This window comes from Xenopus laevis, chromosome 1L (genome assembly GCF_017654675.1).
Source record: "Xenopus laevis strain J_2021 chromosome 1L, Xenopus_laevis_v10.1, whole genome shotgun sequence".
NCBI classification, from domain to species: Eukaryota; Metazoa; Chordata; class Amphibia; order Anura; family Pipidae; genus Xenopus; species Xenopus laevis.
Genome location: NC_054371.1, coordinates 3,430,184 through 3,447,634, shown reverse-complemented (window position 1 = coordinate 3,447,634; position 17,451 = coordinate 3,430,184). Strand labels below are relative to the sequence as shown.

Here is a 17,451-nt window from a genome sequence, read left to right as displayed (position 1 = left end):
ATGTCCTTGTTTGTAGCTGTGGACCGGTGTTACACAGAACATTAAAAACAATTTCAGAAAACAAACACGATCATAATCGGCAACATTTGTGGAAACTGTTGCGCAAAAAGGTCACAAAGTCTGGTGTCTGGTACAGCGCGTGAGTTTCTGTAGTGTAGCGGTTATCACGTTCGCCTCACACGCGAAAGGTCCCCGGTTCGAAACCGGGCAGAAACAAAACTCTGCTTATGCCGCAAGCTGCTTGTTTGTCATTCATCAACCCAAAGCGGAAATGGGAAAGATGCGGCGCACTTTCCTTTAGAATTTACATTTTGTACAGACTATGGAAAGCCCAATGTTTGGGAACGAGGGCAAAACATTCACCCGTCCCAAGAATACTAATGGCATCCAGACATTATTACAAACGAAAAACATTGACCACGCCAAAAGTGGAGAAAGCTCGGCGAAGCCTCAGCTACTTTATGCAGAAGGTGGCACGTGCACAACGCAGAAGAAACTCTTTAGAAGAGGAGGGTAACAAAATAGTTACATAGTTAAATCGGCTAGAAAAGAGACAAAGTCCATCAAGTTCAACCCCTCCAAATCAAAACCCTGCATCCATCCACACACGCCCCTCCCTACTCTCACATAAATGCTATTTACCCATATTTATACTAGCTATAGAATTTAGTATCACAATAGCCTACGTTATTATGTCTCTAAAAGAAATGTCATCGTAAACAATTCTGTGTAGGAGTTGATTGACCTCAGTTGCATCAAGGAAGCCGCCATCGGCCTCCCTGGTGGTCTAGTGGCTAGGATTCGGCGCTCTCACCGCCGCGGCCCGGGTTCGATTCCCGGTCAGGGAAAATGCACTTTTCTGGCTGGTGGCTTTAATGCCGGGGCTTGAGAAAGTCTTTCCCAAAGTACAGGTGGTGCAAGGTCTCCAGTGCTGTAGAGAAGAAGGCGCTTGTATTCGTATGGTGAAGGTGCCATGACTCGAGCTAAACTGAAGAAACGGTCTTATCTAAAGCCATGTCGTGCATTTAACCTTTCCCCGAACAATACAAGACTACCGTTGTTCACATGGGATGCCGGGACACAATTTTCTGTGTTAAATGGGATGTTTGATCCCAGTGAGTTCCGCTATTCTGTGTTAAGCGCACAAACCAAAGTGGCTTCATTTGCAGATCTCGCCGCAAAGAAACCAAAATCAGCAAAGGAGCTTAGGTAACACCATTTAAATATGACATTGCGCTGCAAAGCCCTCCCCTCTGCTTCCCTTTAGCTCAAAACGACTTTTCAGCGCTCAGCTGAAGCCAGAAAACCCCTTCTCGCTACTTACACTTCTACACCTCTCAGCTCTTTTGACTCGGTGGACCACCCTCTCCTCCTCCAGCCCCACCCTCTCCTCCTCCAGTCCCTCTGTTCTCTTGGCCTTTGTGACACCGCCCTTTCCTGCTTTTCCATGGCCTTTTTCAGCGTCCCTAGTGTTCATTAGTGTGGGCCGCTGCTTGACGGCCTCAGAGCTGTCACCGGCGGGACGGCTTTCCCAGTGACTCAGATCGGAGGCTCCTAGAGCAGCTCCTCAAGCGGTTTCTGTAGTGTAGTGGTTATCACGTTCGCCTAACACGCGAAAGATCCCCGGTTCGAAACTGGGCAGAAACACTGATGCTTCGCACCTTTTATTTCTTCCTTTCCCGTAGTGCCCTCTCTCGCAGAAATGTATTTACAAATAAAAAGCCTTCTAAGCCAGTTGAAAGATTGGAAAAAAACTAAAACCCGGGCAAATGAAGTGAGTGTGTGGGTTATCATGAATTTTAACTGTGGATCGGAAGGTTTGAAGTTCGCCTCCTTACGTTTAAACTGCATTTTGAAAAGAAGAAGAAATTGTAAATGGGAAAGCCAAAGGGATTAGGTGAGTCAGTGTTCCTTCTTTGCACAGAAAGTCGGACAAGGGCCAAAACTTTTTCAAGAGAGGCTTGCCGTGGGTCACCTGGAATGCTGAGTCGGTAAAATGGGTCGAAACCGAAAATGAATGGCAACTACCATTGTGCTGAGGAAATAAACACAAGCAACGTGTACAGAGCAGCCGCCACTTGTGAACAAGGGGTAGAGGGCAAACGCGGTCCTGGCCCGCAGCATGCCGTGATCGTATAGTGGTTAGTACTCTGCGTTGTGGCCGCCGCAACCCCGGTTCGAATCCGGGTCACGGCAGCTTTTCACCCTTGCTTAAGCCTGGCCCTTTTCTAGCACTCAAACGAAAATTTGAAAACGGCTTTTCTTCCTCACTTTTAAATGGCGCACCCTTGCAAACTGAATAGGTAGCCGTCGTTTCCTGTGGGCCGACTCTTTAGCTGGCTTTACGCATTACACTTGAATTGTATGACACCAATTCATTTGGAATCTGCCTCTGATGAAGGATTTTGGTATGAAAACCACATCGGTTTGAAAACATTTCCCTCTGCTCCCTTGTTGAAGAAATTTGCAAGCTTTACATTTATGCTAGCAAACGTTACCCCAAGTATTCACATGCCTAGCACCTTCCTCTCCTTCCCTATAAATGGCTGCTAATCAATTCTTTTATGTCCTTGCCTGGGAGAAAACAATTTTAGGGAGAGAAGGGCATTCCGGATTATCCTTTATTTTCTGATATTGCTCCCTATCATTTAACTGTCTCAGCACCTCCTGTTTATATTTTGCTTCATCCATTAATACAACATTGCCACCCTTGTCTGCAGTCTTTACTATCAAGCCCTTTTTATTAGTAAGTTCCATTAGAGCTCTTCTTTCCTCTTTGGATAAATTATCTATATTATATCGATTTATTTGAAGAGATTCTATATCTTTTTCAACACGTTGCACGAATGCTTTAATATTTGGAACTACAGACAGGGGTGGCATATATTGCGATTTCTTTTTCAAGGATGAAAACCCAACAGTCTCGGTCAGCATATCATTTGTTAAATCCTCTGATTCATCGAAATTTTTGTGAAATTGTTATCATCTTTGTTGGACACTTAATTAAGATATGCAAAATACACCCATAGCCCATAAAAAGGCGCACCCTGATGATGTCAGCATGCCCTGAGGAAGCCAAATAATGGCGAAACATATGTAGGCTGCTTAACACGTTTGGAGAGTGGAGAGTATCGTCTGTCACATGGGATTTGGCAGAAAAGAAAGGAAGAAAAAAAAGGCTATTATATCTTTGAGATACGACAAAGAGGAACGCGCTTCTAACACGCTCTTTGAAAACTACATCTATCTTGATGTCAGAAATCCGGGGGACTGACCAGAGCACTAGAGGCAGATGAGTATAAATCTATGTTATACCAGTACTTACAAATGGTTGTGGATAACTAAAAAGAAAAGCGCATGCAGCGCATTTAAACCTTTGATGTTGCCTCTAACACTGCCTACAGCAGAATCGTTACCTTACTTTGTAACACGTGTGAATAAGTGCTTCTGATCTTCCTGAGACTGGAAACTGTTTTGTTTCATTGCCTCACGTTAGAAACAATGTAACCAGTTACACCGGATCTGTGAAATCAGTGCGGCTCACAGGGATTAACACAGAGCTGCAGGCTGCATAAAAGGCCAATGCTATAACTCTTTGACTTGGCGTGTCCTATCTCACAAAGCCTGGATAACTTGTTACAATAAGCTCCTCTCTCCTCTTCCGTGTTTGTGTTTTTAACAGATGAATTAAGGATCATTGCTTTTCTATCTATTTATAAACTGGTGAAATGAATTCTGGAACAAACGCTCATGGAAGAAATGGATCTAAACTATGAACTTCTGAATTTAATGAATTAAAATATCTGACTTAATTATGAACTTTAGTGATGAATTTATAAATTTAAACAGTGCATTTTAAGTAATCAATTTGCATTATTGAACTATGGAGTGGTGAAGGGTAACTTAAACCAAACGGCTAAATAAAAATTTGTTGCATGAATTTATAATTACAGAGTGCAATTTGGGATTCTTTTGTTTTTGCCCCTACATTTATGTTGGGAAAATTTTGCTGAAAAAAACTGTTTTTTGCCTGCAGACCAGGTGTCCCTGTCTTTATTTTCCTATTCAGGGCCAGAACTAGGGGTAGGCAGAGTAGGCATGTGCCTAGGGCACAAAGTTTGGGGGGCACCCGGCATGTACCTTCAACTGCTGCCTACCCCTGTCCGGGCTGGAGTCCTGTTCTGTGTGCACACATGCCTATGTGACAGGAGAGTGGCGTGTGCTGTGATGCTGCCGTCAGTGCACATGCATGTTCTCACGTATGCTCGATCTCAGTAGAGGGGACGCCCGGCCGGTCTGGCCCGGCCATGCTCCTACACTCCTGCCTATCACAGCTAATCTTCCCAAATAATTGCATGTACAGTCAGCCAGCTTGTCACAAGACCTATAGATCTGATATATTTTTCCTTGTAGAAAAGAAAATTTGGGAAATGCCTTTTAACCAACAAATGAACAATTTTCTCAATGAATGGCCAAATGCCATCAATAGGCATTTTTCTTATGTCAAATGCATTGGGGTCAGTAGTGTGTACATATTTTTTTTTACACAAAATGCATTGGAGTCAACATGCAGAATATTTATTGATTTTATTGCAAGTTTTTTCCCCATGAGTGAAAACAAAATGCATAGTGTAATTCTAGTGTGGATTTGCAAAAATGTTGACCACCCCCTAAACTACAAATCTACATTTCCCTTAATCCATTGGCAGCCTTTGCTATAATCTATACAATTTAGACTCTATTTTATTTAACTTCTGTTGTAATCCAAACACTAAACAATTGTTTTGGACTTCATTTGTATAAGACACATTCTTTTTTTTCCAAATGCCAGACATGTTATAATGTAATTGGTTTTATATGTGTATATATATATATATATATATAGCAGAAATGTAGAAAATACCCGCACTCCTTCACTTGTATTTTTTTTTTTTTTTTGCCGGGTGCTAGGTCAAATATAGTTATATATGAAAAAATGGCAGAAAGGACCAGCACTCCGTGTTCCAAAAAATTCAACGGTTTATTCAAAAACTCACAGTGTCTCCAACGTTTCGACCCTCTTTGGGGTCTTTATCAAGGATAAAATGCTGTGTGTTACAAATCTTTAAATACCCACAATCCCTCCACAAGTGACGCCCTAAAGTGACATCATAACCAATCAAATAATTCAATTGCATCGTTATATCATAGATGTGAAAACAAACAAATTTTTTAAAATCGAGTGAAAATCATCTTTCATTAAGACATATGTGCATAAATATATAAATAGATTAATACATAAAACATGTAAATATCTAAAAACATTTTTTGTATATATATATATGAAGAACCACCACTAGGTGTCACCTCGATATCAAGCTGTGAAAAATCCATGTGTCCAATCCATATAAAATCACTTTAAAAGTTCGAATATAGCTCACTACATTTCCAGATACAGCAAATACATTGTAACATCATCTGCAAAAAAGATTTTTTGTTATTATATATCTCTTATTTATGTTTCAATTTCTATGTCAATAAACTTTCTTCATAATCTCCGTATATTGTAAGTATATAATAGCTGTCTGGATAAGAGAATTTTTTTTTTATAACAGGTAAAAAGTAGCGTTACGGCAAAGATATACCTCAAGTTAAAAAACAGCTTAGAACTTGTTGTCCATTTAATCCCTTCGGCGCTACACAATCTAACTCGTTTATCCAAAAAGCTTCCCGTTTTAAAAGTATGTTATTATAATCACCCCCTCTCACTCTCTTTGGCACTTGTTCTATCGGCATGCATCTAAATGATGCCGGACTATGTTTGGCCTCGGCCCAGTGTTTTGCCACAGGCTGCTGGGTGATATCCTGTTTCTTATCTTTAGTCACTTTATCTGGGTTCAGTGCAGCTCGTATGCTGGACCTATGCATCGCCATCCTTTCCTTTAATTGTCTAGTGGTCTTGCCACAATAGACAAGGCCACAAGGGCACTTTATAATGTAAACTACCATCGTAGTGTTGCATGTCATTCTTTGTCTCACCTTGTATCGTTTCCCTGTATGGGGGTGGGTGAAATGTGTTCCCAGTATTAATGTTGTACATAGGATGCAACCCGAGCATTTAAATACCCCTGGGCGTTGTGTCAAAAAATGTTGGATTTGTGGTTTTTGATATTTGTGTACAGGGGCTAAGCACTTCCTTAAGATTGCTCCCCCTTCTAAAGCTAAATTTAGGTTTTCTGGGAAGCTTCTTGCAGATGGACTCATCTGCCATCAAGAGCTTCCAATGCATTGTGACACTTTGTTTGACCTGTACACTGTATTCTCCATATTTACTAACATAGTACATGTCATTCTCAATTGATTTTTTGTGAACATTGGGTTCACTGCTTTGTTGTGTCATTATTTCATTCCGATCTAGTGATCGGGCCCAATTTTTGGTATCCATTATTAGTTTGTTAGGATATCCCCTAGCCAGAAACTTCAGACACATGTCATTCAAATCAGTCTCCCTTTTTGCCAATTCACTATCAATGCGCACAACCCTAAGCATCTGTGACTTCGGTAGTGAGTTCAACAGATGCCTCGGGTGGTTGCTATGATAGTGCATTAGGGTGTTACGGTCAGTCGGCTTCACATATATACATGTCTGTAATCCTCCATTTTCCTTATAGACAGTTACAGATGGAGCCACTCTCTTTTGTGCGTTTAATGCGCTGTAACACAAGATAAGCAGCAGCAAGTGCGATATGTCAAGTTGCCTCGTCGCGTTTATTGCAGTTACCAACATGCAATACCAGCTGTGGCCACTAGAGGCCGCCAAGCGCTAGCTAAAGCATTAGGTAGCATTATACATGCATTAATGAGAGAGAAATCGTCAGCAAATTTAACAAGAACATTTTTCTGGCTACTGAGTAAACTAACAGACAGCTGAGATGTCACATTGATTAAGGAATTAATTTTAATACAAGGCTGCTTCAATGGGGCACTGGAGGGGCCTCCTGCTAACATCTACAGAAGGGGGTAAACTCTTACATTGCATTGTGAACGACTACGTGCAATTGTAGAAGTACCTGTGAAGAACTATTGGGTCTTACGCTCAGAACATGCAACCATTTTATTTGCCCTTATGTAAAACTTGGACTGTCTTGCCTTCATTCCATTCCTTGCTGTCTATTAGTTGTCCAGTGCCGTCTGCATGCTGATGTAATGCCTGTAGCTGCAGTCACAGATAGGTGCTGATCACTTGTATGCTTGTGTATGATCATTCACACAAGAATTTGTGCAGCCATGGGGAGGCAGAAATCTTCATGGTCAGATGGGTAATAGGTGTGTCCCAGCGTTTGATTTTGATGTGATATTGGGCTGTGAGACTGATATTTGGACTGTTCCCGAATAAAGTTTTTTTTTTTTTTTTGCTACAACTTTAAGCATAGTGTAGATAAAGATGTATTTTATTCTCTTAACTTCAGGTATGGTGTTTGTAGCCTAGTGGTTTAAGTGTTAGACTTTCATCATATTGTTAAGTGTTCAATTCCCCGAACATACTTTTTTTTTATTTATTTTTTTAATTTATATTAAAAAGTAAAATGTTCATTTTAATTCAAATTATGCCCAATCACATAATAATAAAGCACATAAAGACTGAAAAGAAATAGTGGCACCATGAACAGTGCAAGGGTAGCTCCGGCAATTTCAAGACATTTAGTCCACCAATAAAATTCCACCCCTGAATTATAATCAGTTTGTTAATACCACTATATCTTTTCATTCCTTAACTCTTTAATCTGCCATTAAACGAAAAGTTTGCATTCCAATACCAATCAGTGAACTTAATAAACTTGTGGAGGAAAAAGGGATTGAACTCATAACCTTTGCTATGTAAAGCCAACACCTAGACCATTAGGCTACCAGGTCTAGAGGCTTCTAATTTCCTTCTATGTGTCTGTACTCACACAGGCACATGAAAGTGCTGAACGCAGGAAAAATGCAGCATGCTGCATTTTTCTGCGTTTTTCCATGGTTCATCGCTTACATGTGCCTGTGTGAGTACAGACACATAGAAAGAAATTAGAAGCGTCTAGACCTGCGCTCCCCTGCGGCTGAACGCAGCCAAACGGAACGCAGGGGAGCGCACGGCCAAATGCTAGTGTGTACGAGCCCTAAAGCTGCTTCTTAAACGCCCTTCTGGCCTCAAGTTGCCGCCACTAGGGTTGCCACCTGGCCAGTAAAAATGATGGTTAGACCAAATGTTATTAATAGGGAAAAAAGATAAATATATAGGAAGGCCGGTATTTTTTTCCAGAAAATGTGGCAATCCTAGCCGCCACCCAGAGCCAGAATGGGACACCCTCCCCGTTTGGCTAGGCCCATGTAAAAAACAAAATATGTGGGCCAGCACAGCGGTGTGCATGGCGCATACGTGCCGGCTTCGGTGCATATGTGCCGGCGTCCATGTATATGTGGCATAGTTGGCAGATGCACACATACATGCCCTAGGCAACCTGTCCAGGCGCAGCACTTGCTGAGAGCGTGCATGCGCGAAGTGACGCCAGCACATGTGCATATGCGCCTGTGTCACTTTGCACATGCACAAGTTCAACTGGTGTGTGCATGCGTGTAGGCACAAAAACAAGATGGGTGAGGGGACTGGACATGGGGTAGGCAACAGAGCTGGTACATGCCTGGCGCCCCCCAGCTTTGCACCCTAGGCATGTGCCTACTCTGCCTCAAGGAGATTTCTCAGTTTGCGACTAATCTTACCATGTGCCACCACCCTTAAGGTGGCCATACACGTAGAGATCCGCTTGTTTTGTGATTTTGCCAAACAAGCAGATTTCTGATATGCCTATGCTACATTAAAGTGGGCAATATCAGGCTGATCTGATCGTGGCCCCTAGAGCCCAACAATTAGATCATAATGCAGGCATTAGGATTGCGGAACCACATTAACGAACACATGTGATCGTGATCTAACTCTGCCCGATCGGCATTTGTCCAACTCTCGGCCAGCTGATCAGAGAAGCCTGTCAGAGTGCCCCGTGCACAGGCCAATAAGCTACCAACTCAGTCTGTCAGCAGCTTTTATCAGCCCCTGACCAGCTTTAGGGTAGGGGCACACGGCGCGATTTCGCCGCGATTCTGCGCTGGGCGAGTTGTCGCTGCGTTTTTTAAGCCGAAATAGCTTTGTTAACTTTGGCGCTGGCGTCAATGCAAATCACGGCGAAATCGCTGCGCTAATTCACACGCAGCGATTCGTTTTCTATTGTCGCCCGAAGTTGCCTCGCTGGGCGTTTCCGGGCGACAGTAGAAAAAGAATCGCCACGTGTGAATTAGCGCAGCGATTTCGCCGCGATTTGCATTGACGCCAGCGCCAAAGTTAGCAAAGCTATTTCGGCTTAAAAAACGCAGCGACAACTCGCCCAGCGCAGAATCGCGGCGAAATCGCGCCGTGTGCCCCTACCCTTATAGGTACTTGTCTGAAACTGTAACTTGAGATCACTTAGCTCTAAACCATCCCCCCATTGCTCCTGACTGAAAGCTGCTAGCCAGCAGCTGTGTTTTCCCTAATCCTGTTACACCAATTTATAGCACAGGCAGTGTGAAAAGGTGGAGAGGTGGGTGTGGGGCAAGTAGCAGCACTAGCCTAATGATTAATGCCTTGTTTTGTCACAATGGTAGTCTAGCGAGTCAGGGGCTTGATTTTCATGTTAGAGCTAAAGTATTTAGTTCCCTTCTGCACCTCTCTTTTACAGGGGCAGGGGAGCAGGGTTAGGGAACCTATGGCTCTGGAGCCAGATGTGGCTCTTTTTATGGTTGCACCTGGCTCTTGCTAAATCTTTAATAAAAAAAAAAAATATATATATAATATACTATATAACTAAGCTCTAGAATTCCACATTGGTGGCCTGATAGCAGATACTATACCTGTACTATTTTCTTATAATTTGCTTATGTTGCCTAATTACTATTTAATTGAACTTTTTGCTTAAATTGGTGGATATATTCAATATACTTGTATTTAGTTTTAAAAATATTGTATTGAATTACATTTTAAAAATGTGATGTTTATGGCTCTCTCAGCCACAAAGGTTCCTGACCCCTGCACTATGGTGTTGCTTCCCACTTGGAGTAGCATGGATTAATTTGGGAGAGAACAACCCCAGAGATTATATGAGAAAACAAAGTTTTATATAAAGACATTGTATAAGCCCAAAACAAAACAGAAACCCAATGAATGGGTTAATGCTGCAAGCTGGAAATGATGCAGTCCATACAATACATTCTCTATAGCAATTGTAGTGCAATTCAAAACAAAACACACACAATTACAACTATGTGCTTGAACACAGATGATGTAATTGTGGCAGATGATGTAATTGTGGGGAAAATGCTGCATTGGGCGTAAAAACATGTCAATACTAAAAAATGAATAGTAATTGCTCTGTGTCTAGAGCTTTTTTTATATAGTTCTACTAGTTTTGGATATGTATATTTTCAGGCCCGGATTTGCGGCAAGGCCACATAGGCCCTGGCCTAGGGTGGCATCAATTGAGGGGCGGCATGCCGCCCAGTCGCACAAGCAGTTTTCTTGGCGGAGCACTAGCGCCGAACGGCTAGTGCTCTGCAACCAAACAAGATGCGCATAAGCGCTTTCTTTACAGAAGGAGGGGGTGACGGAGGACGCCGGCCTCGAGGCGCCCTCAGGGGCAAATACGGCCCTGTTTTTCCTGCGTCCGGCCACCTACATGCACCTGTGTGACTACAGGCACATTGAAAGAATTGAATGCGTCTCAACCTGCGCTCCCCTGCGGCCGAACGCAAGAAATGGAACTCCGTGGACAGGACCTGCGCAAAGAGGTAAGTATCGACTTAGGGGCATTTGCCCAAGGGGGGAGGTAGGCCAGGGGGGAGGGGGCGGGGGGCCTATGGGGGATGGGGGCGGCGAGTTTTGCGCTAAAAGCCCTTGAGTTCTCCTTAAGGTAACTTTTAGTATATTATATATAGGGTTGCCACCTGGCCGGTATTTTACCGGCCTGGCCGGTAAAAATAATGGTTGACCCCAATGTTATTAATAGGGAAAAAGATTAATATATAGGAAGGCCGGTATTTTTTTCCAGAAAAGGTGACAACCCTAATTATAGAAGTTTTAAGCAACTTTTCCATTGGTTATTTTTACAGTTTTATAGTTATTTGGCTTTTTCTTCTGACTCTTTCCAGCTTTCAAATGGGCGTAACTGACTCCATCTAAAAAACAAATCCTCTGTAAGGCTACAAATGTATTGTTATTATTACTTTTTATTACTTATCTTTCTACTCAGGCCTCTCCTATTCAGATCCTATTCAGATCCCAGTCTCTTATTCAAATCAGTGCATGGTTGCTAGGGGAACCTGGACCCTAGCTACCAGATTGCTTAAAATGCAAATTGAAGAGCTGCTGAATAAAAACTAAATTACTCAAAAACCTTAAATAATAAAAAATGAGGACCAATTGCAAATTGTCTCAGACTATCCCTCTCTACCTCATACTAAAAGTTAATTCAAAGGTGAACAACCCTTTTAAGGCAAAGGGCATTTTTTGCAGGCTGAGCAAAATGGATCCTCTCCTTGCCCCATCTCTATTGAGTTTAATAAGATCCACTTTTGTGTAACAGAGCTTAAGCTTTGTCTGCCCTTGTTAAAAGTACAAGTGATCTTGCTAGCTGAATAGCACAGCTAATTGGCATTTGAAAGCAAAAGGATTAGTTAATGTTAAAGAGTTTCAAACCTTATTGGTATCACTTAAATATAACAAAGGTTGCACTGATGCACTGATTTGTGGATTCTGCTGAGAAGAAAAGCTGAAGGTGGCTCACATTAAGGTAGAGACACACAGGCAGATTTGGGGGGAGAAACGATCGGAGTGCCAACCCGATGGCAATTTACATTCTAGCCGGCGGTAAAAAGAGATTTGTCGCCGGGCGACTAATCTCCACGAATCTGTCCATGTGTCTCTGCCCTTAAAGATGGCGGTAGACGTGGAGATTAGTCACCCAGCGACAAATCTCCCCTACTTTGGGAGACTTAACTCCCCAATGCCTTCCCACTGGCAAGAATACAAATCGCCAGTGGGATGGTTATATATTTCTGTAGTCACCCCAAAGCTGCCTCACAAGGAAACTCTAGACGACTTCGGAAATCCGAAACGACTCATATGCCCAGAGCCGGGCCAAGCCAACCAGTCACCCTAGCCAACCTGGCACAACTGATGTTGGGCATGCATGTGCAGAGTGACGCTGGCGCGCACACAAATTGAGGCTGACACGCATGCGCGGAACTACTGTGTGAGTTGTCACTATCAAGCGTATGCACAGGACTCAGAAAGTCCGCTATTGCACAAGGGACATAGGGGACCAGACATGGGGTAGGCGACCCACTTGAACTAAATATAAAACGACCCTCTGGCATTCTCCCGAATCCAGTTTAATGTGGGAAGCTTAAGGGCTCTTACAGACGAGCGTTTCTCCATGCGCTCCCCTGCGCTCCGTTTGTCTGTGTTCAGCTGCAGGGGAGCGCAGGTCTAGACGCTGCTAATATCTTTCTATGTGCCTGTACTCACACAGGTGCATGTAAGTGCTGAACGCAGGAAAAATGCAGCATGCTGCATTTTTCTGCGTTTTTCAATGGTTCATCGCTTACATGCGCTTACATGCGCCTGTGTGAGTACAGACACATAGAAAGATATTAGCAGCGTCTAGACCTGCGCTCCCCTGCAGCTGAACGGAGCGCAGGGGAGCGCATGGAGAAACGCTCATCTGTAAGAGCCCTTACAGCAATTTAGCATTTTTTGTAGTTCAAATAATATGCAGCTGTGGCCATTAGTGATGTGGTGGGTCATGGTTTTCCTGACCAGCACCTGACCCTAACCTGTCCTGCTCCAGCCCAAGCCTGCCCGTACCCATACTTCCGGGGTCCTTATATAAACTTGCTCCGACCTGCCCCGACGATGACGTCACAATGAAGTCACAAAAGGGGCGGGTGAGCAGAAGTGAGACTAAAAAGTTGGTGGGCGGGGAGAGCAGGAGCAGTGCGCAGTCGTCCCAAACCCACCCGACCCACAGGTAAACACTGTGATTTTTTAAAAAAGCTGACTGCTGCATAAATAGCAGTTTCAAATTTAGGCAATGGCATTTATACTAGAGTATTTATGCAGTGGTCAGCTTTTTTAAAAACAATGGCATGAACCGTGCCAAACAAACGTATGTGTGCCTTAAAGATAGGGTTGCCACCTGGCCGGTATTTTACTGGCCTGGCCAGTAAAAATGATGGCTGATCCCAATGTTAATAATAGGGAAAAAATATAAATATATAGGAAGGTCAGTGATCCCAATGTATAATAGGGAATAAAATAAATATATAGGAAGGTCAGTGATCCCAATGTTATTAATAGGGATAAAGATAATATATAGGAAGGTCAGTGATCCCAATGTTATTAATAGGGAATAAAGATAAATAATAGGAAGGTCAGTGATCCCAATGTTATTAATAGGGAATAAAGATAATATATAGGAAGGTCAGTGATCCCAATGTTATTAATAGGGAATAAAGATAAATATATAGGAAGGTCAGTGATCCCAATGTTATTAATAGGGAATAAAGATAAATATATAGGAAGGTCAGTGATCCCAATGTTATTAATAGGGAATAAAGATAAATATATAGGAAGGTCAGTGATCCCAATGTTATTAATAGGGAATAAAGATAAATATATAGGAAGGTCAGTGATCCCAATGTTATTAATAGGGAATAAAAAATATATAGGAAGGTCAGTGATCCCAATGTTATTAATAGGGAATAAAAATATATAGGAAGGTCAGTGGATCCCAATGTTATTAATAGGGAAAAAATATAAATATATAGGGAAGGCCGGTATTTTTTTCCGGAAAAGGTGGCAACCTTACCTAAAAGAGCAGTTTCTACATGGAATCTCTTGTATACATTTAACTCACTAAGAGGAGGGGAAGAAAATGAATACATGTAAAATCTATGATCAGAAGAATCTTGTCCTGCCTCCTTCAAACATGTATCTGCTTCAGTATATATTATAGGAGTTTTGTAAGCTAAACAGTAACATTAGTACTGGTAGTCTAAAAAAAAAAAAATGAACTGTGTAGATTCAAACCCACAATACCCATATGATAACCCTCTGCCCTAACCACTAGGCTACCAATGCCAGTACTGTAATGCTAGCTCCAAAACGTTCTCTTATGGCTGATAAGAGTCAGTTAAAAACTTAATTAAAATTGATGTACTAAGGATACTATAAATCTTAACAGAAAATGACAAACATTTGCTAGTTTTTATTTATTCATTTATTTTTACCAATTTATTAATTAATTCACTTTTTAAACCTAGCTACAGGGCCAAGTTTATGGAATGAAGAAAATGTAAAGTAAAGCCTATAGTCAAAAATGTAATGCCCAAACATTTACTTGGATTGACTGTGTGTGCCCCAAATGGTTACTCCGTTTCTAAAGTCTTATCAATATTAAGTTTACAGTAGTTTGCTTACTGTCACGACTCACGAGAGCTTACAGAGCATTGCAAATGAACGGTATATTTGTGGAATTGCGCCTATTTTAATTTAATTCTCTTCTTCTCTGACCGACGGGGCATTGTGTTTCCCTGCACTTAATGCGAACAGCGCGTTTATCTGGATTAGTTACAGCGCGACAAACGTACAATCAATTCTGGCTTCATCTGTACATCCAAAAAATTTATTTGATAGATATATATATATATATATCTATATTCCTCGATAAAGGCCCTACGGTGGACACATAAATTTATGCAAATACAAATAATTTGATTCACTGAGCATTTGGAGTGCGGGTCTATGTGAAGATTTATATAAAGGAATTTGATCCAGCACTTACAAGTTATTCAAATCCGGATCAGAGTTTGGCTGCTTAAAGTTTATATATGTTTAAGTGATTAACCCATTAAATGCCACCAAAATTAGCATTTCACTTTTCACATTTTGTGCTCTCTTTTTAACAGCATTTGACATCCCCTATGTTCTGGAAACCCCCTACAGGTTCAAAATCACCTGGTCTGACCAGTCAAGAGTTGGGCCTTAATTGGATATGGAAGGGCACGTGCTCCCTTTTTTCGGCAGTGAAGTGTGCCCTGGCAGTTCCAAACTTAGCCAGGGTGTTGCATAAGCCTTTATAATGGAGAGGCATCATGTGCTCTGCCTTTTTTTTTCTTTCACTCCAGGTGCAAATGAATATGGCTCGGAACAAATGGAAATGGATGACTTTGGTGGACTCGGGGTATGGGGACGCTGAGCATTGGTGGAACTTGACCTGGAGGAGATGGTCTTGAGCCTGAGGTAGTGGAGAAATGTAAAGGATCTGCCTGAAGATAAGTCCTGATAAAGGGGGCTTTGGTGTGCTCACACTCTGAATGAGTATGTCCCCTCTAGGGCAGGGGCGATGTTGTTGTTGCATTTTGCCTTCTTTTCTTATTTTATTTCTATATAATTATTTCTATATAAGCAAAAAAAAAAATATACACTGGGGCAACAAAAAACAGGAATTTCAGAAAAGCTAGTTTTAGTGCCTTGAGGGCTGCCCTACAGAGTATTGATTGGGGCATTACGTTTTCAGCTAAAAACACAGAACAGAAATGGAGTGCATTGCGGCGGAGGCTAAGACTAACCCCAATAAGTTTTTTTTAAGTATATTAATAGTAAAAAAGATGCAGGTTGAGAGTGTTGCTCCATTAAATAATGATACCAGTATGGTTGTAACAGATACAGAAAAGGCAAATATGCCAAATAAGTTATTTTCTTCAGTTTATACAATAGCTCTCAGACTACCTTCATTTCTGCACTGATGGCTCAGCTCAATCGAGTATATATATTCATATTGTTCATAAAGCTTTAATACAAATTAATGTAAACAAAGCACCAGGGCCTGATGGCATACACCCCGAGTTCTAAGAGAGCTTAGTTCAGTTGTAGACCAGCCCCTATTTCTGATTTTCTTAGATTCACTTTCATCTGGTATGGTGCCTATGGATTGGAGAAAAGCTGATGTTATTCCTGTAACCCTTTCTTGGCAGGAATATCCAGGGCCACACTGTGGTGCTAACAGTATAGATCCCAAGCTTCCGCTAAGTGGGATATTTGTGGGTTTGGATAAGTTAAGTGCCTCCAACCAGGGCTAAAACCAGATATTGGTGGCATACAACTCCCTGGGAACTGCAATAGCAGTGATTTTGGTACCAATTGTAGCAGACAATAAAGCACACAATAAGCAGATATGCAGTAATATGTAATATTAGAAATGCAATATATGCAATATAATAAGAACAGTGAAATAACAATAATACGATGAATATAAGACAATATAATAAGTATCACCCTTAGTATGAAAATGTCCACTGTCACTTTAAGAGTGGTGAGTGCACACTAGAGGTCTGAGGGGATATAACAAAGTAGTAAGATCAGAGGTATGTGTTGCAACACCAGATTGATGCCCCCGGGGTGTGTAAAGTGAAGGTCTCACCAACTCCCAGTGATAATGAAAGAAGAAGGATCCTGTGAGGCAGAGCAGATACAGGGAAGCAGTCTGGCAGCTTTAATCCACACTGAGCTTGGGATGCTGGTGTAGGGAAAGGCTTCCTGAATTCCTGAGGATCCACTGCACGTGTCACAGAGGCTGATGGGAAATCCACAGTCCAGATCCGGTGAAGACACTGGTGACTCACTACAGGGCTGAAGTCCTATCTATCCTACAGGGATTACTCCCCCAGCAATAGCTCAGTCAGCTGCACTGGTTCCACTCACTATGATGGCTGACTGGAAAGGGTTAACTCCCTGTGCTCTGACTATGGGATTCCCTATATGGGTAAATATTCTATAGGTGAAATCCCTGGCTTCCTACTCAGATAAATCAGCAGGAACACTTACAGCAGAGAGAAGAAAGGAGATTTACTTACCGATAAATTCCTTTTGCGTAGGCCCGTACTGTCAGTGCAGGACGTTGGGGTTAATGTTCTCCCCTCTGGAGGCAGGACAAACAGTAACTCTTTCTTGAGCTCCTCCTCTTCCCGTTCTCCACTTCCTCCCAACAGTTTGTTATAAAGTCTGCGAGTGGAGAACTGATATCTTACTAAGTTACGAAAAAACGCGGCATCCGCAAAATAGGGTGGGATGCTGCACTGACAGTATGGGCCTACGAGAAAGGAATTCATCGGTAAGTAAATCTCCTTTATGCGGTCGGCCCTACCTGTCAGTGCAGGACGTCTGGGGGTGTCCCAAAGCCGTCCAAAAATAGGGAGGGAACTATATACATGAAAAACTGAATTAAACTGAATTAGCTGCTTGTAGAACCACTCTGCCGAATTGAGAGTCGGCTTGGTGTTGTAAGTTCAGTCTGTAAAATCTGGAAAAAGTATGCAGCGAAGTCCAGGTTGCAGCTCTGCAAA

General features: G+C 42.1%; 4 non-coding genes across 4 annotated transcripts; all 4 read left to right on the top strand.

Annotated features, from left to right (window-relative positions):
* Positions 1–143: 143 nt before the first annotated feature.
* Positions 144–216, top strand: trnav-cac. The gene has a single exon. It is a non-coding gene; the product is annotated as a tRNA-Val (tRNA).
* Positions 217–776: 560 nt separating this feature from the next.
* On the top strand, positions 777–848 carry trnae-cuc. Its single transcript has one exon. It is a non-coding gene; the product is annotated as a tRNA-Glu (tRNA).
* Positions 849–1,574: 726 nt separating this feature from the next.
* trnav-aac lies at positions 1,575–1,647 on the top strand. Its single transcript has one exon. It is a non-coding gene; the product is annotated as a tRNA-Val (tRNA).
* A 477-nt stretch (positions 1,648–2,124) lies between these two features.
* On the top strand, positions 2,125–2,196 carry trnah-gug. The gene has a single exon. It is a non-coding gene; the product is annotated as a tRNA-His (tRNA).
* The last annotated feature ends 15,255 nt before the right edge of the window (positions 2,197–17,451 follow it).